At 41.8% G+C, this 14,843-nt stretch overlaps 1 protein-coding gene across 1 annotated transcript in view; it reads right to left on the bottom strand.

The window, feature by feature from the left end:
• The window catches only part of LOC134627845 (retinoic acid receptor gamma-A-like), a 36,386-nt gene extending 32,895 nt beyond the window's left edge, over nt 1-3,491 (bottom strand). Inside the window, exon 1 of the mRNA XM_063474262.1 lies at nt 3,382-3,491. The gene's annotated coding sequence lies outside the window, so the exon portion shown is untranslated. The remainder of the gene's footprint in view (nt 1-3,381) is intronic.
• Nucleotides 3,492-14,843: the final 11,352 nt, after the last annotated feature.

Raw genomic sequence — 14,843 nt, 5'->3', positions numbered from 1 at the left:
CAATTTATGCACGCAATTATGTCGTTCGCTTCGTCGAGACTGTACACTCCAATGTAAATATTAGGTATCAAGATACTATTTGATAGCTATTTTTCAAGTATTGTTACTGATAAATATCCTTCTGAATCTTTGCAACACATCCATCTTATTACAGTAGGGGTGTCAAACATAAGGCCCAAGGGCCAGAATCTGCTCACCAAAGACTCAAATATGGCCGGCTGCACACTTGCATAGGACTAACTACCAAGCCGTAGTGAAATTTAGAAAAAACGTTTGCTTTACTGCTGAAATCAACAAGTTTTGGAGTGCCAGATTTACTAAATGAGGAAACATAGTGTGCGATAGCAACCCTCAGATAGTGCTCATAGGTGTGGCTAATTTTATGGGTGATTTACAAAAGTTGTGCTGTTTTCTAAACACAGGCGCAATTAGCAACAAATTGCAGGTTGCAAATGTTACTAAATCTGTTTGCAATCTAGATTTAATCACTCACCTCCCTATATTTATACCTTGAGAAAGGAACTCCCAGAAATACATATGCAACAGGTCAAACGGTCACTGTTTCTTATTTCCATCACACTCTTTACAGGTTCACAGTGATGACTATGGCAAACTGTAAGCAAACAAAACAAAGAGGAGGAATAGCAAGGTGGTTTTAAGTGCAACAACCTATACCTCTCTGCAACTAATTTCACCACTGAGTTGCAGGTTGTTTTTCCCTAGCCACCAGTGGTTGCCAACTGATCTCTAGGCCCGTGTGAATCGAATCGAATCAAAATAATGCTCAGCAGACAAAACATTGATCCTGTGTTGCAAACTTGCCAGAAAATGTAAATTGACTGCAATTCTTAGCTTCACTTTGGTGAACACATTTAAAAGACGAGACGTGGCATGACTTGGAATAACAAGGAGGCAATTCTGTGTTAGCAGTGCTAATTGGGATGATGCTAGTGATAGTAATGTTTCGTAAATGGCACAATGTTGTCATTATGTGAAGGTACCCTGTGGGCTGCTGAGGCTCTCCGTGTTGGCGCTGGGGTCAGCTCCTGTTGCTTGAGGCTCAGCAGCTTAGTCGTGGGTCAGACCTTACTGAGGCGTTCAGTAGGCAGCTTTTCACTTAGTATTAAAGTCAAATGTGACACACACAAACACACACATACACATCCTCAGTCTGTTTCTCGCTGTTCCACCACAGAGAGGATTAGAGGAGCGTTTAAAGGACTCATAGCCTGTGCTGAAGAGCAGCCCTGGGCCATGATTAAAAACACTGAGATGCTCTTTAGGCACACTGAGACACATTGAGCCTTGTTTGGGGAAAAAAGTGCAGCGAAAGCAACAATGAATGTTACAAGTTACGTCCAAATCTCTGAAGCCAATTGGGAACGTTAGAGCGAACCACAGCCAGTGCACTCTCACCAAAATCTCTCTAAATAACTCTGTGGACAATATGTAATTCTGAGGAACAAGAAAACATTTGTGTCCTCCACTCTCAAAAGCAAGTAGCAAGCACTCGCTTCTTTGTTCTGGAAGTTCCAAGTTTCCATTTATATGTAGTAACCAAGAGAGCAACCCATATAAAATGAAACTCAGCTGACATGGACAAGGAAAAAAAAAAGATGGAAGCTGTGTAAGGGAGACGAAATAAAGGAGAAAGAAGTCAGTGAGACAGAGGGAATAAAAGAGAGAAAGAGAGAGGAGCCAGACATCCTTCTCAGCCTGAGGGGCTGTCAGTCTTGTACAGAACAATGATGAGATTGCAATGCAGTTAAACACGTTTTATCTAACACACCCAAACACATGCACATGCAAGCAAACAAATATCGTCTCTAGCAGCTTTTTTATGCAGAATAAAACAATTAAACAAACAAACAAAAACAAAAAACAAGGCCTAACCAACTGCAGATGGATCATAAGTATTAAACCTCAAATGCTGAAGAGAGCCAACCTGGAATTAGCGCGCTCAATAGCCGGCACTCTACAGAGATCTGCCAAGAGAGAAAATGAACAACTGATGAAAAGAAAGGTGAAGAGAAGCCATATTCAGTAAGTCTCTCAACCGTTCTCCACCTTGTGATCGCTCTAATATAATATGCATCGTTTTACACCCAGTTGTTTATGTCCTATTTGTAGACTCCTGCACTTTTCCTCCGGACATGCTGATGAACATTCCTCCCGACATTAAGGAAAATGAATCTGGAATAGATTTGTCGAGAGTTTGCTAGAGGAGCTCATGGCGAGGCCTCGCATTGCACGGTGCGAGCACTCCCCTCAGTGTAGTGTTAGGAGACAGATGCAGGAAAGCTCAGCTCAGCTGGGAAGAGGCACTTAGCATGCAAATAACATCTTAATCACGATCATCAATCAAGCAATGCATCTGTATTTATATAGCACATGTCGCACAAAGGATGCTATTTGGAATGATTCAGAGTGCACAAAAAGAGCTTGTGTTTCAATATGTGGCCATCACTAAGCTTATTCACACATACATGCACACTTTCTCTCTCTCTCTCTCACACACACACAGATAATGCAAAGCAGGAGTGGTGATCAGACACACACCAGACTGTCTTGTGATATCCGGAGTAACTGATTTCAATGTTTCCATCCAGCTTATATAATTGCGTGGATGGGAACCTGTTTATATAACCTTCAGCAGGGGATGAGTGGCTCTGTGTGTACACACTCAGGTAGTCTAGACCTCCTCAGCCATTTGTGATGTTGATGGAATGATCCATCAACTCTGACAGTCAGGCTGTCGGCTGTAGGGGCCTGCAGGGTGTAGAAGCCACTTCTTCTGTTGCTGGAAGTGCGTCTGATAGTTAGGAAGCTTGTGTAATACCCCCATATCTGATGTATGCAGCGTGTAATGCGCTGTATGGGAACTGTGCCATCCTTGAAAATTCTGGGGGAATTTCAACATCCATTTCAGCTGATTTCCTTTCCAAGATCGTGATTTCAACAACCGTGAATCAGAGTTTGGGAAGTCGGGAATTAACCGCAGAGCTGTACACTCATCCGAGGGCAAAACAAATGAGGACGCACGCACACGGACACAAAGATTTACAAAAGTATTCATCATCTGAAACGGAGAGCACACGCAAGTGCCGATCAGCTTTCATTCGCTTCCCGAGCTGTTTCTGTTGTTCTTTCTCCTTCTCTCAAAAGCTCTGTTCTCAATTAAAGCTGTCCTCGGGAAACTCAATCTCCCCACTCATGCTGCCCCAGAAACACACACACACGGAGAAAGAGAGGGAGAGAGACAAGAGAAACACGAACACATCTCACTCATGCTCTGACATGTCCTCTGTCTGTCTTCTTTCTCTTGCAAACTGCCGACTTGAATTAACTTATAAGGAAAGTAAGACTGAAAAGCAAACTTACCAGACCAGGGAGAGGGGGGTCAAAGAAGGAAACACCACACAGAAGAGTGGTTTGTAAGTCAGTGGAGAAATGAGCCGAGGAGGAGTGTAGTTGTTGAGTTTGTCAGTCAGAAGTCGCTCTCGCAGCAACGTTTGAGCTCAGCCTGTTGCATTCCTCCTACCTCTCCTTTTCCCGTCTCTCTCTCTCTCTTTCTCTTTCACCAACATACACCCTCTCTCTCGGTCTCTCTCTCCTCCTGAAATCATTGTGTACTTTGATTCACAAACCCTGCCTCTGTCACGTGATCCAACACTTCAAATATACAGCACATTTTTTACCAGCCACAGAATGCCCGAAGGCAGGGAAAACAGGGTCTAAAAATCTTAGGTTTCAACTTGCTGAACCCCCACCACCCCCACCGCCACCTCTTACCCCCACCCCTCTCTTTCTTTGTCTCAAAGTCTGTGTCTCTCTCTTTACCTTCACTCCATCTACCGCATACTGTCAGTCAACACTCTTTTTGTTAGACTTCAACTGTGTGGCCGTTTGTTTTGAATTTCTAAATTTGTTCATCCTTTCCTTGCCATCCAAAGATAGACCTAAACCAACACACGTACGCGCGAGAGAGCGGCGCGTACATGTACGTACAGCCGCCCTCGTGAAACAGTGACTAACTCACAGACATACACAAACACACACACGCCGCAGAGGGCTGCACACCTTTGGGGATATCGGTGTCAGTTTTTGGCATGTGCTCCATGTTTACAATGCCTTGACTTTGGGACTCCGGCCAGCCAATGTGGGAGTCCGGAGGCCTTGAGCCAATCGAGGGCTACTCAGTGGGTTATTGTGACTAAATGTTCCTGATGGGATAGAAATAAACTCTAGCATCCCTGTGACTCAGGGTGATGGAGACAATTGTTTAAAACTGTCAAATGCGATACTAGTAGTGCCTATTTTCAGATTTTCATTCAACATGTCCATTTAAAGTAAAAAGAATGTAACTGATTGCAATTGAGTAATAATACAGATAAACTGTGTACAAGTATGGAAATCAAACCTCAACGCACTAATGAAAATTGCAATTGTGCATTTAAAGTGGTGCAAATATGCAAAATTTACCAAGTGTCACGGGAACCCTGGCATACACGTCAGTTTTCATTAAATCTCAAAAATGCAAATGCTGTGAGCTGTTTTCCATCTTGCCTAGCTTGAGAAATACAAAGGGCCATTCTCTTAGCAGTTACCACACCTTTAACTCAGTTGAAGTGGAGTCTTTTCCTCCTACAGGATTTTCCTAAGCAAATAAGCCCTGTCGTTTTCGGGTAAGGAAACGTTTAACAGAGATACATTTGATCCATGATGAGATCAAACCTGGCCAGACGGGCCTTGAGGGACAGAGCTAACTGCCTCTCCATGTCAGAGATAAAACTGTCTGCTACCGTCTGCCTGACTGGCCTCAGCGGTGAGCCGGCTCATTACAGGCGCGTCCACAACAGCAACAGCGAGCAGCGTGGCGCAGGTCGACTTCCAGCACAGGACTTTACCCTCAGGTTGACTGACCAGTTTTAATCAGCCAAGTATTTAAGCAGATTGATTAAACACGAGTAATTCAGTGCCATGCTAAATATCTCTGAATAAGTGTACCTAAGTTTTTACACTTATTATCTATAATATCAGACTAACATAACTCTTTTTTCATAAAAAAAATGACTATAAAATTAAATAGTTCCTCCACACTGTCTCTGTAGGTGATTATATTTTACAGTATAAATGCCAACATGAGAATGACATACAGTAAAGAACAGTACACCGAAAAGAAATCTAATCACATTCAATTTTACTTAACTTTTTTCATCTCACGTTTTATATTAATGTTAATATTTCATAAACCAAAAGTGAGAGTCTGACTACAAATAAATATAGGTTATTAACTAAATTAGACTTTTTGTTTGAGTAGTACAGAGCAGGTTCAGTTTGGTCAATTACCTGATACCTGTGTGTGTCTGCACTGATCGGTTGCCATTAAATAGGTGTGGTTAGATGGAGGGTGTCGGTTTTGATTTGTGTGTTTAATCTTTCATCTGTGTTTCCTCCTGGAAAGGTTTGGAAGTCTGGAAAAGACTTTGATGCTAAACAAGTTATATTTCAGTTCAGAATGAAGTGCTTCTATCGCCATGCAATACTTTATGAGCAGTGCGTGTGTCGGTGACTCCCCACCTAACCGGGGACGGCTAAAGAAATATGTTTTGGATTAGTCAGTACATCACGAGCTCCTTTCATACATGATATGAAAACAACAGACCTAAGCCACGGTGAAAAATGAATAACGGAATATGTAAAGAGATCTGTAAAGATATGTTTTGTGTGTTTAAACAGTAGGATGAATGAAATACCTGGAATGGATTTTCTGGGATTTAATGTACAAATAGAGGACGTTTTTTTCACATGTTGTTGCCCACTCGGTCACACCAACACTTTTATTTTGAACTTAATGTAAAAAACAACAGAAGAGTGTCACACAGATATTTATGGAACTATTATTATTTTGTTTTTTGGTTATTCATTGGACAAGAGGAGACAGGAAAGTGGAGAGACAGCAGGGAAACGGTCCAGGGTGGAATCAATGCATACAGGCTGCCTTCTCCACTAAGTGAGTTTGTGACTATAACGCCAAAAGGTAACAATCTACACATGTTTAATAGTCATTTACTGCATTAACTATTATACTTTGTGCCTTTTTAAAAAAAATTGCTTGAGAAAGAAACAACCTGGAACGGTTATAATCCAAACTCCAGGTTCACTCCTTTAACTATCAAATTTTCCGAAACCCTTCCCGGCAAAGGTGTCAGTGAGGAGAGGTGAAAGGTTAGTGCTGTTTGTGTTTCTGTGTCAGTGAAATGCACAAAGACGAGGTGAGTGTATAACATCTGAGTGTGAAAGGCACATTTGTGTATTTATGAATTTCAAGCACTTGCACAGAGCATCCTTTCTTGCACATGTATCCACGTGCTGATGCGTACTCATACCAGTGGAGACGGTTAAAGACACATTTTCATTTTATCTCCCACTTTTATTCCAGTGCGAGTGGCTGTTAAAGCAGACTGACTGAGTAAGGGGATTAGAAATGTAAGAAGGGTTTCCTCTGAGGCCTGCAGGTAAAAGTTTTGGGGAAGTTCAGCCTGTGATAAAGAAGGCCTAAAGATGTAAAGCAGAGAAGAGAGGACAAAGCAATGGCCAAAACTGAAGAGGAAAAATGAGGGGAGCTTATAACTTTTTGCAGAGCTTGAAATGGGGCCCTTTTTGGCAGCAGGCAGTGGAGAAACCACAGAATGGTGCGACTCTGGAGTTGAGGGGTGGAAGAAGCAGGAGGAGGGGGGGGAGGCAAAGGACAAGGAAGCAGAGGAGAGCGGCGAAGGAGGGGGAAAGAAGAAAAGAAAGGGGTAAGGAGGGAAAGGGGAAGGGGGGGGGAGTTGCAGACGACAGGTTTTAATCAGCAACAGGCTGTTGGTAATGAGATCACTATCCCACTGTGCTCAGATTGATGTCATGTGAAGCACTGTGGCGCAGGGCGAAGCATGCAGAGGATGACAGGCACGCATGACAAGCTCACTCGCTTTCCCCGGGCACACAAACACACACGCACGTATGGAGAATGTCAGAAGACGGCGCAACGCTCGCACCAGCGCTGGCAAGTGCCCACAAACTAATAAACAAGGGCGCAACGGCTCACGCAGAAAATATGCACGCACAACACACAAAGAACCTTTAATACGCCACAACACCCTGCTGTTAATTTTCTTCAAGCGAGTAAAAGAGCTGACACAAATATAATCACACCCACACATACACTATAAACACATTTCGGATCCCAAGGCTCCTTTATGTCTTTTCTGTCTCTCAAACTGCTAAACATGCCTACACACAAAGAACATACTGTACCAGCGGTGAGGGTTGGCTAGACTAGCAGGCAAAAAAGAAAAAAAAGGAAAAAAAGGAAAGGAAAAAAAATAGAGGGAGCATAGGAGGAGAGAAAGCAAGGGCTGCTGGGGGAGAAAAGGTGAAAGGAGTGACATTCTGGGTAGCAGCTGTCAATTCGGGGGACACGAAGTTCAACAAAGAACGCGAGAAACGAAGGCGCTCATTCGAACAGAGTCGAGACAGAAATATTCAAATAATATGGGCAAAATTTCATTTTGAACGAGCAAACGTGCGTTTTTGATCTTGTTTGCAACAATTTGTGTTAGCGGATAAGCTAAGAGAGAAAAAAAGACGAGGGGAAAAAAAGCGGGGTGTACATGTGCATCCAATAGTTTTTCCTATATAAATGTTCCCCGAAAATTCAACCATGATGTCACCATGAACCTGTTGTGAACCCAACTCTGTCAACTACCATTACCGTCTCATTCCCTCTCCGTTCCCACTTTCCAGCACTGCCTCTCCATCTCCTTCCACTCTGTCCCCATCTTGTTCTTGGACTTCTTTATCTTTCACCATGCAATGTTGTCTGGCTGCATTTTTTCTTTTCTACTCATGCTGCATATGCTGCTACACCCGACACCCCCACCCCCTCAATCCACTTTTACTCCCTCTCTGAACCCAACCCCCAAATACACCAACACACACACACACTGCTCATAGCCATTTGGAGAGTCTCTGGTATAACAAGGACAGTTTTAATCAGAACAAGCTGGCATATTTTGGCCAAGACCTGCACTTATGGTAATTCAATCAGAAAGAAAGGAGAAAGAGGGAGAGAGAAAAAGTGAACAGGGGCACACAGAGGGTAGTGGAGTGTGAGACAGGGAAATAAGAAAAACAGAGGGAGGAAAAAGGAGACAGTGGGCGGATGGGAGGGTGAGGTAGGGATTGAGTGGTTTGAAGAAGTTTGAGCCACATGTGGAAGTGATTGTCTAATTACAGCAGATATGTATAAGTGTTACTGCCTGCAGGACAGATGCTGATTGGAGGGCGCAGCACCGTGAAAATGAGATGATTGGACGAGGAAGAAATTAAGATGGATAATTGGTGGAGGAGGGGGCAAGAGGAGGAGAACCACACTGGGAGAAGTGCTAGGGTGGCTCCTGCAATATTCTCTGTCCGAGTCTGAATACAAATCGAATTTCTTTCTTCCAGTTCAGGTGGTGTCATCATAGCAGCTCCCTCAGGAGTGCTGAAGGCAAAAAGCTTCAGCCTGTAGATGGTACTAAAATGAGACAGTACACAAAAACTGAACATACACCTATGCACACCATCAGGCTAGACATTAAAACTACTGACAGGCAGGTGATGTAAATAACACTAATCACTTGGTTACAATGTAACATTCTGCTGGGAAATCTTTGGTTATGGTATTTATGTATGTGGGACATGTAACACCATTTTAATCACAGTCAGTATAGACCATGGAAGTATGTTCTCAGATCACAGGAGCCTTCCTCAACAGGTCAACACCCCCCCCGCTACAGAACTCTTGAATGGCTTGAGGTACATGACAGAGGCCATGGTGCTAACCCAGCCTCCATACTCCCCAGGTCCCAATCCAATCAACGTCTGTGGGACCTACTGAAACCACGCTGGACCCCAGAGGACTCTGCCAATATCTGAGACACCACAGAAGACCCCCAGAGGTCCTTGTGCCCTAAAGAGTAAGTATTTTGAAGACACTAGGAGGACCTACACATTATAAAATATGGTTTTAATGTGGCCAATTAATGCACAAGAGTGCAAGACAATTTGTTTCAGGTGGGAAAGGTTGTATGGATTGCTTAGCTACAGCAAGACATTATACCGGAGGTAACTGGATTATGTTTTCCCCTGGTTTCAAGTGTTTTTCTAAGATTTTTTTACCACAAAGACAGCAGTAGTATGAATATACTCTGTAAGAAAGAAAAATTAAGGCTTAAATTGCAACAAGTTCAACGATACCTACAATCATGTGAAAAAGAAAGCGTTCACAGGACTCTATGTGCTTCTGTCAAAAAATTACGTACACCCTTACTACTTCCATACAGATGACAAAGGTAAATAGCAACTAAGTGCTGATAATCAGATGGCTTGATTGATTATATGATCCAGATCCACAGGAGGTTTGACCAAAATATATCTATAAAAAATCTGGAAATCAGGTCTTTGTTAACACAATGCCACAACCTTCCTAGGAGCAGACGTCCCAGCAAATTTACCCCAAGCTCTGATTATACAGAGAATCATCAGAATTCCAAGGAGTCACATCTATGGCGTGTTTAGAAGAACTGCCAGGACAAAATATGTTCTCTCTAAAACCAACACAGCAGCACTGCTTAGCTTTGTACGTCTGCGTCTAAACAAACTACAAGACTTCTAAAACGGTCCTCGTCTGCTCATATGTGTGAGGAAATATTTTTACCCTGCACAAAAATATCAGTTTGCACACAAAAATCACCATCAGATTACGAAACATGCGCTCCGGTCTATTTTGTAATAACCACCCAGCATATGTTAGTGAACCACAGTCATTCTGAACCTAGAGGCTTGTGTGGTCTGTATGCAATCTGCTACACCCCTATTTCTTTATATAAGTAAACATGCCTATCTTATAAGAGACAAGAGAAAGTCCAACTGAAGAAACCTAAACAATTCTGTCCAAAGAGGAACCCAAAACATAGACACAGCTTCCTTAAATGTTTCCACCGGAGTGAAGAAAGTTTAGTAAACAAACAAACAAACAATAACCCCCAAAAAACAACAAGCGAGACTCCAGCTGGAATAATGAAGGTTCGGAATATTGATTTCCCCTGAGATACTCGCTGTGGCTCAGGTAAAATAGCACATAAATTTAAAAAAAAATGTTTGAATATCAAAGATTATATGAAAAAAGACTACAAGAGAATGTAGGAAACAAGTGGAGGGCAAGGATCATGTGATCTATCAGATGAGAAAACAAATAAAACAAAATGCACACGGACCACCCCCCAAACATCCGGATTCTTCAGCATCCATGAGGTTAGGACTAAGAAATCAGGCCGGTGTGTGATGACATCCAGCAATGATAAAAGTCATTTGTAATAAAATATAACATATTTTGAAATAAGGTGAGCTAAAGAATACTGAAATTCAACTATTTAGTAGTTAGTTTGCTTTGCATGCAATTTATTTATTTATTCTTTCATATAATTGTAATTCTGATCATTTTGTGGCTCATTGCATTCTGGAAAACTATAACTAATGATAAAAGGGCAATATTAACAACAACAACAATAATAATAATACTTGTTTTTATTATTATTATTAGTAGTAGTAGTAGCAGTAGTAGACAGCCAGGCCTTCATTATTTCAGGTAAACAAATTCAGGTATGAAAATATTGACAAACAACTGATTGGTGTGTGAAACGTTTGTACGCACCACGTTTTGAACAGCATCAAACTTACAACACAATGGTTGAAAAACCGAATCAAGGTGTTGCAATGGCTCAGTCAAAGTCCAGACCTCAACCCGACTGAAATACTGTGGCGGGACCTTAGGAGAGCTGTGCATAAACAAATGAACCCAGGCAACGCTGTAAAGAGGAGAGGGTCTCCTGATAAAGCCATACAGATAACGATTACTTCAAGTTATTGTTGCTGACCGTGGTTCTACGAGCTACTGAATCATGGGGTGTACTCAGATTTTCACAGGACTACACAGAGTCATGTGAAAAACTTTCTTTTTCACATGACTGCAAGTTTCTTGCACAGCCTGTGACAGTTCACTTCAACACATGATGAACAAATGGGAGCTCCAGTACTAGGGTTGAAAGGTACATATTCTTCTGTTAAATATTCCTCAGACCTTCTGTGATAACACTGCCTGCTTGCCATTTACACCTTGTCGCTGTCTAAATTATACTGGAGCATGCAATGATCAGTGGCTGACTGTCGTAAATATATATGGATATATGGATCTGACACAGCAACGTAGGATTTCAATTCACTGGAAACTGGATGCTGTAAAAATCTACAGCCGCGGGTCTCATGCTACATTTTTTTCATAGAGTTCGTGATAAAAGTATAAGTAAGTGCTCCACTAGTCTGCAAAGTAATTAACCAAAATTACACTAAAGGCTAAACGAGTTCAGAAGATTCCTTTAGTTTCTTTTTGGTCTTTTTTTTTGGCCCTATCATCAGCAGCAGCAATCAACTTTCTTCGCTGTGTACTGAAACAAAGGTAAATGCATTAAACTGCTTGGATACAGTGGCATTGGATGTCCCCCTCAGGATAATTTGGCACCTCTTCACAAGAAGCCGCTTGTCAACAGATCTCAGCAGATCTTGGCTGCCTACTGCCGTGCCTGTCTGCCTGTCACAAAATGTATGCCCTCTGGAGGGTAAGCAGGGGCAAGTATCACACATAGACTGTTACTGCTGTCATAATATTAAACTTTGTTTTCCAGGTACTGTTTATTAGTTACGCTGGATGCTGCTTAGAGTGTCCTAAGGACCTATACGGGCCCAAATGAAGCTAACGATCATTCTTCCAGTGTATCGCTGCTCTTTATCAGCATGTTTACTCTCTTTTATTAGCTGTTCCCGAAATTCCCCTCAAATTTTCCACCAGTTGTAGCTAAATATATTTCAGTTTAAATTAAACCACTTCACTGCACAGCACAACCTGATATACAAAACGAGTTTACCTAACTGCTTTTTATTGGCTGATTTAAACTGCCAGACACTTCTTCTTCTGCTGTGCACGTAGGCTACATGAACTGCACTGCCTTCAAACTCTGTCCTTCTTCTGTCCTCAATTTGATATTGACACTTCAGATTAGTAAAGTCCGAACCTGAGAAAACCACTTATTACATCACAAAAAAAATATTATTTTATTTACAATCCATCACACTGTTAATGTTAGCACTGTTGTTTGAAGGTAAAGTTGTTATATACTGCAGTTATTACTTCACTTTCTTCTTAATGGCTTTGTTTACGTTACAAAAAGTATTTCAAAACTCTTTAATTTACAGTGAGTACCTTTCACCTCTCATCCCCTGCAGGGGAAACAAATCTCCATCACTGATGGCTCTCTTCACTGTGATAGCCATCAAAAAGGAAACTGCTGCAGGACATTTTGGGCCTCAACATGAAAGTCACTGCCACTCACTGCACTTCATCTACAAAGGGAAAGAAAGAGACAGTGTAAATTTGGATGCATATACTTTGCCTTTAGTTTGTTAAGCTTTATTTGTTCTATCTGTATTGTGCCCGAGGGGCGGGTGGAGGATGATTTTGTTACATAAATAGAGGCATTAATGTCATTGGAAAGGTTTTTTACAGGACTTTGTGCAGTCCTGTGAAATAATAAGTATACATTTACTGCTTCCATAGGAATTAAGACGTTAAGTAGCAGCTAGATGCTGCTAATCAAATTGCCTTGATTACCTGATCATCATCAGCAAGCATGGGCACCTCTATGAAAGCTGACATTTTGGCAGCTTGTTGGTCTGGAACAGCTGCGTGTTAACATAATGCCACAGTTTTACCAAGAGTGGACGTCCTGGCAAATTTACCCCAAGGTCAGACCCTGTAATGCTCAGAGAAACTGCAAAAACAAACCCAAGAGCTAAATCTCAGACTCTACAGGCCTCAATTATCATCACAAATGTTAAAGTTCATCACAGTACAACTAGAAAAAGACTGGACAAGTTGTTTGAAAGGGATGCAAGGAGAAAGCCTCTTATTAAGTTGAAGAAGTCACAAGACTTGTGGAACATTGTTCTCTGGACAGATGAGAGCAAAGGGAAGATGTCTGGCTGTACAGCACAGCACCATGATTGGATAACAACATACACAGCACATCGACACAAACACCTCATAGCAACAGTCAAGCACGGTGGTGGGGGGTTGATGATTTGAGCCTTTACTGCAGACACAGGCAACTTGCAGTCACTGAGTCGCCATGAACTGTATGTCAAAGTATTACAGAGTCAACTGTGAGGTCATCTGTAAAAAAGCTGAAGCTTGGCCAGAACTGGGCCATTACAAAAGGAAAATGATCCCAAGCACAGCAGCAAATCTACAACAGAATGGCTGAAAAAGAAAAGACTCAAACCGTTGCCAGACCTCAGGATGATGAATTCTGTGGCGGTACCTTAAGAGAGCTGTGCAGAAACAAATTTTAGCAAACCTCAATGAAATGAAGCAACGCTGTAAAGACTCTGGGCCAAAATGTCTCCACAATGATGTGAGAGACTGAAAATGATCACTTCAAATTATCGCTGCTAAAGACGGTTCTGCAAGCTACTGATCACAGGGTGTACTTTGATTTTCACAAGACGGCAGAGTCCTGTGAAAACTTTCTTTTCCCTGACTGTACTCACAGCTCCTTGACTTACTAGTCAAATCCACACAAAATACATGCAAAAAAGGGGCAACACTGTAGCATCTCCACAGTGTCGACATAGCTGTGTTAACTGGGTAAATTCAGTGGGAAAATAATTCCTGCATTTTCATTCAAACTTGAAACGTACCTAAATATGACACTATAAGAAAGGGCCAATATAACTGAATGAACTGTCAAAGAGGAAGCAGTGGGTGATGGATGACAGCCCCAGGCACAGCTGTACTGATTCCCCCGGGAGTCACCTGCAGCAGTAAAAACATACCACTCAAACTGTAAATGCAGTACTGTCTGTTTTGACAACCCTCTAACATACTCTGCATATTACATGCAGACAATACAAAGAGATTTACAGAGCTTGAATGCTTTTTTTTATTTATTACCCTCTCTATAACTCTAATTAGAGCCCTAATGCTAATAATGTACTGCATCCCAAATTTAGTTCTTCTTGCATTTCTGCTATATACAAATACATCCAGTACCTCAAGTATGTTCAGTGCGAGGGCAGCTTAGGCTGATCGATAGTATTTCATCAATTTAAAACTCAGAGGGAGTTAGAAAGGTGGATATAATGGCCAGGATTAACTGCTGAAAATACTTTCGTAGACTTCCTCACGTAAGCTAGCACTGCCACCTGGAGGGAAACAAATTATATTAAAACATATTTTAAAACCATGGGTCTGACGGGGGGGTTGAGGGGATTTGATGGTTGTTTTTCTTTTTTTGGTCTGGGATTATTATACTCTGTATAGCTGATTGACAATTGGGTGACCCAAAAACCCCAAAAGATGAACTAGTTTTCTTTCTAAAATGCAAGTTTCAAAAATAGATTCCCTACTAATATACAAACAGCTTTCCCATCTCTGACACATTTTCACTTTTATCATATGCTACATAGCGGTGACCTGATTCTTTGTGGGGACAAAGGCAAGACCCACATCGGTCTACTTCGCCAGAAGGACCTGCCAGGATTTTAACCACACGGTGGCGCTGTTTAATTGAGTATTGCACTACTACTACTACTGCAGGTTTTAAGCTCCCTCTCAATAGAAGCAACCTAAGAAATTAGATGCTTATTGTTGTACTATTATTATTGTTGTTGCTTATTGTAGATGTACTGAAGTAGGGGAC

This window comes from Pelmatolapia mariae, linkage group LG5 (assembly GCF_036321145.2).
Source record: "Pelmatolapia mariae isolate MD_Pm_ZW linkage group LG5, Pm_UMD_F_2, whole genome shotgun sequence".
NCBI classification, from domain to species: domain Eukaryota; kingdom Metazoa; phylum Chordata; class Actinopteri; order Cichliformes; family Cichlidae; genus Pelmatolapia; species Pelmatolapia mariae.
This window is presented reverse-complemented; position numbering and strand designations above follow the sequence as displayed.